The following is a 9,280-nucleotide window of genomic DNA, read 5'->3' as shown; positions in this document are numbered from 1 at the left end:
GCCCAGCTTGTGGTATTGTGTTCTTGGAAACAGAAAACAAAGTAAGACAACTCGAATATCCATTGTTCCACTTTATTTTTTGGTTTGGCTTGGTTTGGTTTGGTTTGGTTTTTGGTTTTTCAAGACAGGGTTTCTCTGTGTAGCCTTGGCTGTCCTAGGCTCACTTTGTAGACCAAGCTGGCCTCAAACTCACAGCGATCCACCTGCCTCTGCCTCCTGAGTGCTGGGGTTAAAGGCGTGCGCCACCACACCTGGCTGTATTGTTCCACTTTAAAAATGAAGTCCCAGGCTTAAAAGTTCCAAGGTTGTCCAAGGCCATGCAGGTATTAAACACAGGGTCTCTCTGAATTCGAAGTCTGTACTAGCAGTTCTCCCAGAAGCCCAAGGTGATGGGATGCTTAAGGGACAGTTCTAGAACTAAAAGGAGGTTCTGATCACCAAGTTCTTCCTCCCCCAAGAGGGGTTTGGCTTATTCTTTGTGACCTACCCAGGGAAATGCAGGGAACAAAGATGCCTCTCCATCTGGAATTAGCTCCTTGCTCTAGCTCTGTCCCGCTGGCTGACCCCTCCCTAGCCACACCTCTCGCTGTGTCTCCCAGTCCTTCTTACTGCCCTTCCCCTGCTCTCCAGGTTCAGCTCTGTTCCCTTCTCTAAGGACAATCACACCTCTAGTGATCACAGAGTGACTGGGGAGAGAGTGAGCCAGCACCTTGTCCCCTTCCATCTCACTTCCTTTTCTAGCTTTGGAAGGATAAGCTTTCTGAAACACCCCCCCCCACACACACACACAACTGGAAGAAAGGCCCTTGAGAGGGAAAGGCCCTGACTCCTGAGCTGAGGGAACACAAGTGCCAGTCCAGTGGCTCTGCAGGCTCCCAAGAGGGATGGCTCACAGCTTTTAGACAGCAGTAAATCTAAGTCATATTCCTCCCACCCAAACTCTACCCAACCACCAAGCCACAGATTCACCTTGAGAGAGACCTGGCAGATGAACACCTACACACATGTCCCCGGCCCCAAACCACAGACGGAGCTCAATCTTTCTACTGAGATTTCACACTTCATTCCTACCTAGGTGGGAAAGAAGACAAAATATGTGTAAGCCAGCCTGGTCTACAGAGAGAGTTCCAGGACAGACACGGTTACACACACTTACACACACACACACACACACACACACACACACAAAAACCCCTGTTCAAAAAAACAAAACTAAAATAAAAACAAAAAAGAAAAAGAAAGAGAAGAAATATGCCTAAGCAAAGACAATGGGGAAGGTAAGTGAGTAAAATTAGGCTGCATTCCTTGATTGTGACTCTCGGTTGCTAAAAATATTAAGTATTCTTTTTGTTTTATTTTTGTTTGTTTTGTTTTGTTTGAGACAGGGTCTCACAATGCAGCCTTGGCTGTCCTGGGACTCAGTATGTAGACCAGGCTGGCCTCAAATGAGCAGAAAGCCTCCTGCCTCCTGAATGCTGGGATTAAAGGTGTACACCACCAGCTCTGGCTTAGTATTCTGTTCTTCCGATAAGAGCTGAACATTTCATCAAATGTTTTAGAAAACACAAATATTTTAATTGAAATAAAACAACTTAAAATTCTTGAGTTTGGGAGCTGGGCGCGTGGTGGCGCACGCCTTTAATCCCAGCACTCAGGAAGTGAGGCAAGCAGATGGCTGTGAGTTTGAGGCCAGCCTGGTCTACAAAGTGAGTCCAGGACATCCAAGGCTACACAGAGAAACCCTGTCTTTAAAAAAATGGGCAAGGAGCATTTATTTCATATATATATACACATACATGCACACATACATACACACATGCAAACATGTATATGTATATCTACACACACATACACACACAGTGAGGGAGGGAGAAAGGGAGAGAGAGAGAGAGAGAGAGAGAGAGAGTTTGTTATCGATATGGGGTTTCTCTGTGTAGCATTGGATGTCTTTAGAACTCACTCTGTAGATCAGGCTGGCTTTGAACTCACAGAGATACCGCCTGCCTCTGCCTCTCAAGTGCTGGGATTAAAGGAGTGCGCCACCACCACCCAGCATTCCTTGGCCACTCTGCAGTATTGTAAATACAATACTAGCCCATGAGTACACCAAACCAAGGATTGGAACTTCAAAGGCCATCAAGAAAAGGGACAATACTACTGACAAACAACATGTCATCCAAGGACCACTGTCCTCTTCCTGTCCGAGGGGCGGATATAACAGGCATCCTTCTGACTTGGCTAAGCATATTGACAACTCAGTTCTTCCCTGTACTGCAAAGCCATGCCTATCTCAAGTTCACAACGACACAACCCTCAAGCCTTTAGGACAGTCAGACATGTTCACTTTTTCTGAAGACAGGGCATACTTGCTTTGGCAAACACACACATCAAACTTGGAAGCAAGCAAAGATTTAGCATTGCCCCATCCACCCTGCATGGGAATTCGTAAGATGTTCCATATTTTTTTACATTAATTTTCCTTTATTTTTATTTTATGTGTATAGGTGTTTCATGTGTGTATATGTTTTATGTACCACATGTATGTAGTGCCTGCAGAGGCCGGAGGAGGATACCAGATCACCTGGGACTAGAGTTATAGATGGGTGTGAGCCATAATAATAGGTGCTGCGAATCAAACTCTAGCCAGCGCTCCTAACCACAGAGCCATCTCTCCATCCCCTCAGATTTTTAATGTATAACCTACTTCAAAACAATTTAAAGCTAGACCAAAATATATATACTATTTTAATTTATTAATTTAAATAAAGACGTAAGACAAGATAGAGGAGTGCTTCCCTATTCTCAGGAATGTCACTCAGGGATGCTAGTTGTCCCATCAACACTGAGTGTGTGTTAGACATATCCGTATCGTGGCTATAGCAGACGGCTCACTCTAAAGCACGAGGCCCAGGGCAGGGGACCCTGCTGCCGCAGCGTAAGAGACGGATCCTATTCTATGTGTGTTGCCGGGCCTCGTTCTGGAAATGGTACCTCCATAGTGAGGAGGTCACCAACCCAGCTGAGACTTCAGAGTTCAGTGAGAACTGGACAAAAAAACTGAGAGAGCCTGGTAAGATGACGAAGCAGATGGGCATGTAAGACCTTCAGAAAACTGACCGTTATCACGCTGGGCCTTGTAAGTCGGAGGAGGGAAGAAGAAGGACAGCAAAGACCGTTTCGTGGACCCTGTCTTTTGTTGTGTTCCTCCTCTCTAACCCTTGTACAGAATCCCCCTGTTTTCTAGGCACCGTGGTGTATAAAGGCAGTCAGTGCCGACATAATTAACCTGTGGAAGTACACACGATGTTGCAGTGTGACAGGTGGAAAACAGGGGCAGTGAAGTGGAAAAAGCTGTGTAAATGTATAAAACGTTGTTAGTCATTAGGGAAATGCAAATTAAAACTACAGTGAGAGACTACTTTATATTCACCAGGTTGGCTGTTTTTTTTGTTTTTTTTTTTAAGTGGAAAATAACAAATGTTGGCAAGGATGTAGATAAGTTGGAAGCCTTGTGCATTCGCTGCTGGGAACGTGAAGTGGTGCGGCAGCTGTGCAGTCAGCTGTGGAAACGGTTGGTGTTTCCTCTCAAGTTAAATGGAGAATTACCATACTTGCCTGAGATTCCACTTGAAAGTACTCGGTCAAGAGGAATGAAAACAGCAGGTGTTCAAGCACCTTTTTTGGTCCGCCCAAAAATGACGTCACAGAAAATTTTAAATATAAAAATTGTAATGTATACAAGTTAAAATATGTACATGTCCATGCTCAGAGACTTTGTAATGTACATTGAGGAACAAAACCAATGTAAGAGAACCAGATAGATGTTCATGGGCCAGAGATAGCTGAGTGGGTAAAAGGCACTTACTGCCAAGCTTTACCACCAGAGGTAGACCTATATGGTGGATGAGAGAATTAGACCACAGTCATCGTCCGGCCTTTATATACACTGTGCAGCACATGTGCGCCACCCTCGTACATACACAGGAAACAAACTTTTTTTTTTCAACTCATGGAGCTGGAGGTATAGCTCAGTGATAGATAGAGTGCTTGCCTGACATGCATGGAGCCCTGGGTTTCATCCCCAGCAACGGGAGCAAGGGCTGGGGGCGGAGGGGGAGGTAAAGGAGGAGGGAGGGAAGGAATGAAGAATTATGTACGAGAGAAACCTTGTGATGTGTAAGTGGCCGTTTCACTCTACGTCGACACTCCCCCACATCCGTCCAGTAACACACTTACTGCTGTCCTTTGCAAATGCCACATCCTGCCTTGCTTGCCTACCTGTCATTTCGATCTTTTCTGCTTAATCAGAATGATTTTTCTCCCCTGCTTTCCAATTCTTCTAGGCAATCCCTTAGGAGTGAAAAGTGCTTGGTGATATGGAAATTCTGTGCTTAACTTTGAGAAAACGCCACGTGTTCGATACAGCCGCCAGGACCGTTTTACCTCCCCACCAGCCGTGTACATTGACAGGTGGTGCTATTTTCTGGCTTTTGTTCCTGCAGCACCACCTTTCTGAAACAATGTAGCAGATGCAAGGTGTTATCTCGTGGTTTTGATTTGCATTTCCCTAATGACTAACCCCTACCTATCTTGTGTTTAATCCACTGACTCCATTTTTCTACTCCTTAAACTGCAGCAAACATCTTCATAATTACTAAGAGCAGATGAATTTCCATATGAACCCACACCGTCAGGTTTTGTAAGAGTTCCACTGGGGACTTTGTGAGCCTGGCTGAGCCTTTCAGGCAAAGGCCAGGGTCTCTTGCTGAAAGGTGTTTCTATGAAAGTTCCCTGGAGAATCTAATATCGAGTCAGGACTGAGAGCCTCCAGGTTAGGGCTATTCAAATTAGTCAGACCATGAGTGTTATCTGGGGCACCTTATTAAAATAGGTTTTTCTGGCCTACCTTCTCAAAGTCTCATAAAAAAAAAAATTCCAAGAGGTGAGAAATCTGTGTTTTAGAACAAGTGCCCATGGGTGAGTCCTATGACCAGGCCAGCTGGTAAGCTAGAGATGGTTTAACACAGCAGGAAAAACAGAGGATAGTTTGACATGAGATAATAGGGTTTGCAGGATACCTTCTCCTACACCAGCTCTTACAAGATGAAGTTTCTAGTCTCTGGCTTGTGACCCACTGCAGGAATGAAGTCCCATTCACTCCCTACCAGCACCCTTACTCTGAGGCTGCCCATCCTTAACTCTTTGAAGTCTGCCAGGCTTAGAATTCAATATGAAACTCAGAAAATTCAATGTGACCCTTCCTGATGTTCTCCTGCTTGGTTTTGGTTCTTTTTTTTTTTTTTTTTTTTTTTTTTTTTTTTTTTTTTTGGTGAAATCAGAACAGTCCTACTCTGTGAGGGGGTTTTCCAAACACAATGTTACCACTAATCCAGGATCTCTGAGAAAAGCACTCAGTAGATTTGTGGCTAAGAAATATACAGGTGCTAACTCAAGGCCACCTACCTAGCATGTGGCTAAGCATGATTCAACCCATGCAATTTCTGAGCTGTGTCGCATTCTACCCTACACCCGCTGTTTTAGTGCCAGCACGGCCTCACTGGACCATTTTGCCTGCTGCTATTTGCCCAGCTATGCTCAATAAAATGTAAAAAATACCTTGAATACTTCTTCTTGAAGAAATCCCAGCAAGGGTGTCAAGGAAGGTTTGGGGACTGAGAGTTCAGTTAGAGAGAAGCCAACGCAAGGTGACACCTAGTTACCTAGTTCAGGAACAGATGGCCATACTTCCCCATACCACCCGCATCCCTACATCCTCTTGGAGCTGAATGGAGCCGGAAGGGGATATCACCTCAGCTCCAAGCGGGCAGGAAAAAAGTTGACCTCTGGGAGGGTGACAGTAGGGAGGGGTTACAGCAAGGGGGGGGGGGAGGGGTGGAAATGGGAGGGGGTGCCCACTGTCAGAAAAACAAAAGTCAGGAAAATTTCCAGCCACGCTGGGCTAGTCCCGTGACTATGGCACGCTGGTGAGAGACCCTGAATCTAGGGGACTCTGGAATTTTATGATGCTTCAAGACAGTGTCTGAAATTGGTCTTGAAGGCGCCCTTAGGGGCCAGCAGCCCTGAAGGAAGGCCAGGGACACTGGAGAGCCACAGGAAAGAAGGCTGAATGAACCGTGGATTAGAACAAATGCCTAGCAAGACTGAAGAAGGCTACCCCCAAGAAGCTTTCCCGGTAACTCTAGCTCCAGGGCATCTGATGTCTTCTTACACGTACATAATTTTAAGTAAAAATAACATTTTAATTTTAAAAAATCAGGCTTTTAACTAATTTATTAGTAGTAGTGTGTGGGCAGGTACACATGTAGGGATCAGAGGACAACTCTGTGCAATCAGTTCTCTCCTTCCGCCTTTTCAGGGGCTCTAGGGATTGACCTATGTCACTAGGCTTGTGCAGCAGGTCCCTTTACTCATGGAGCCATTTCACGGACACATCCCATAAGGCCAGATGAGGAGCATGTGAACTCCCTGAGCACTCAGAGGCTCTTGTCTCAGAGACCCACACTATCGTCCTGACACTCAGGACTGAGTCTTGCCTGACGTATCTGGCTGGCTTGCTACCTGCTGCTAATTCCTGTCTTTTCATCTGTGACCTTTGCGTCCCACAGCTGTGTTTCTCCCTTCATAGACGGTAGCTATTTCTGCTCTCGGTACGGAAGAGTTGAGATGTCTTCCTCTTCCCAAGGTTCCAGCTGGCTGGGCTGGAAGGAAGTGTGCTTCCCCCCAGGCTCTTTTGCTGTTCAGCTCTGGGAATTAGCACAACACAGGCCACACTAAATGGCCTGGTCTCCTCCTCTAACTCACCCCTCAGCCCTTCCTCATATCTATTGAGTGCTTACTGTGAGCCAGGTGCCAGCGATACATGAGTGGCCAAAGCATAGAGGTCACAAGCTTATCCCAGTAGTCCTAACACTTCAGGACATCCCCAAATAGGGTCTTCTGTACTTAAAGAAGTATTTGTGATACCCAAAGCTAATGAAGGATTCATATCCAAAATGTATGAACTCCTGAAAAGCCCAGTGGAAATTTAATAATACTTAACAACTATCTAAATGGTAAAGAAATGTATGGAAAAGGGCTCAACCTTGTTGGCTATCAGGGAAATACAAATTTAAGCCACAGTGAAATACCACTATACCTCCACCAGAGTGGCTACATTTTTTTTGTTGTTCCATTCATTTGTTTGTTTGTTTGTTTGAGGCAGGATTTCATCATGGTAGCCTTGGCAGGCCTGGTAGTCAATATGTAGACCAAGATGGACTTAAACCCATAGAGATCAATCTGTCTCTGCTTGCCTCATGGGTGCTGGGATTGAATGGCTACACCTTTAATCTTTTCCCATTGACAGCACCAGTGTTAATAAGGTTATAAAGCAATAAAGCATTCCTAGCAAGAATACAAATTAGTAAAAAAAAAAAAAAAACACATTAGGAAATTATTTAGTAGCATTTACTAAAGCTAAACACTTGCCTGCTCTATGATCCGGTCCTGTTACATTGTATAAATGTAGGTGGGGCGTGGTGATAGCACATGCTTTTAATCCCAGCGTTTAAGAGGCAGAGGCAGGCAGCTCTCTGGGAGTGTGAGGTAGCCTGGTCTACAGAGTCAAGTTTAGGACAGTTAGGGCTACACAGAGGGACCCCATTTCCAAAACAAACAAACAAACAAACAAACAAGATGCCATAGCAGACTCATATAATAACGGCATCTGGAAACAAATATATCAACAGAAACAACTTGTGTTATGCCCGCTTAGTGACATTACACTGCAATGGAGGCAAATTAACTAATGCTATTATGTGTATGCATGAGTGAGAGAAACTAGGCACAGAATCATACCTCCTGAGTGTTTCTGTTATATAAAGTCCAAACTGAAAGACAAAAAATAACAGTGTTAACAGATGTTACCTTAGGAAAGAGAGGTGAGACGGTGACCAAGGGTATAAAAGTAACTTTTATTTGCATGTTTTAAATGGTGTCTCAGAGGCTTATTACCTCCATCTTCTAACCTAGGCCTAGTCTTGGAAGCTTCTAGCCTCTGTACAATTTAATCTAGGCCTAGAATGTTTTCAGCCTCTGAAACTTCCTGCTGAATAAGTTCACCCTTTCTAGTTCTTTCTGAACTCTCTCTGGCTGGTTCAACTCAGCTGTTCTGGTACAAACTCCTCTCCAAGCTGACTGATTCAAACTGGCGTGCTCCTGGCTTCTGACTGAACTGCTCTGCTTGGCCTCATACTAACTCTGGTAACATGTTCTAATCTTCTGGCTCGTTCACCTGTTTCTAGCTCATACTCTCTTCAACCTCTCTGTAACACCCTCCTAGTAAAACTGCCTCTGAATTCCACAAACTGAACTGCCACGAACTCAACCCCACTGCACTGCCTCTCAACTCACTGACTCAATGAAACTGCCTCAACAGCACTGACTAGAATTCAGAGGTCTGCATTGCCTCTGTCTCCTGAGTGCTTGACCACCACACCTGGACCTAAGCTTTTCTTTACCTGAAACTTGCTCTATACCAGGCTGACCTTGAATTTACGAGATCTGCTTGCCTCTCCTGGGATTAAAGGCAGGTCTGTATTCCAGCTAGATCACACAGACCTAGAAGGTCTTTGAACATGGTCTCTTGGCAGAGCAGCCATGTTCTAAATTAAAATTCTTCTATACAAGGGGGCTTCTGGGGTGGCAGTAATGACTTTTGGTAGTGGCTACATGGGGTCTGTTCACTATGTCATAATTTATTGGTCTATATGCTAGGTTTTATGCACTTCCCCATATATTTTGTTTACTTCAATTGAAAAGAAAAACTTTTCAAGTAGATAAAGGGGGGGAGGGGAGTAATAGAGAGAGAGAAACGATTTTGTTTGTAAGTTGATCTTTTCGAGACAGTCTCGACTGTACAGTCCTGACTATCCTGGCACTCTCTTTCTTTGTAGACTAAGATGGTCTCATTTTTTAAGAGATTCTCCTGCCTCTCTCTCCCAAGGGCTAAGATTACCAACACTCAGGCAGGCACATCAGTCAGTCTTAATTTCCCTCCCAGTCTATATTCACTGGATACAAAGCTGGTCTTTCTGGAGGACAGTCTAGGAATAACTTCTGCATCCAAGCAAACTGTGACATTTGGGGTTCTACTACAGAGACGGTTGCTTTGCTTGATCCTTAGAATATGTAGGTCTTTGATGTCCCAGCAGCTGAGCTGAACCAGGTGGTCCTGGATTGGCAGGTGGGGAGGGGCAGGTTTTTGTGGATATATTTGTCC

The sequence above is a fragment of the Acomys minous genome (genome assembly GCF_964271855.1).
Source record: "Acomys minous genome assembly, chromosome: 1".
NCBI classification, from domain to species: domain Eukaryota; kingdom Metazoa; phylum Chordata; class Mammalia; order Rodentia; family Muridae; genus Acomys; species Acomys minous.
Note: the sequence above shows the minus strand (reverse complement) of the source record.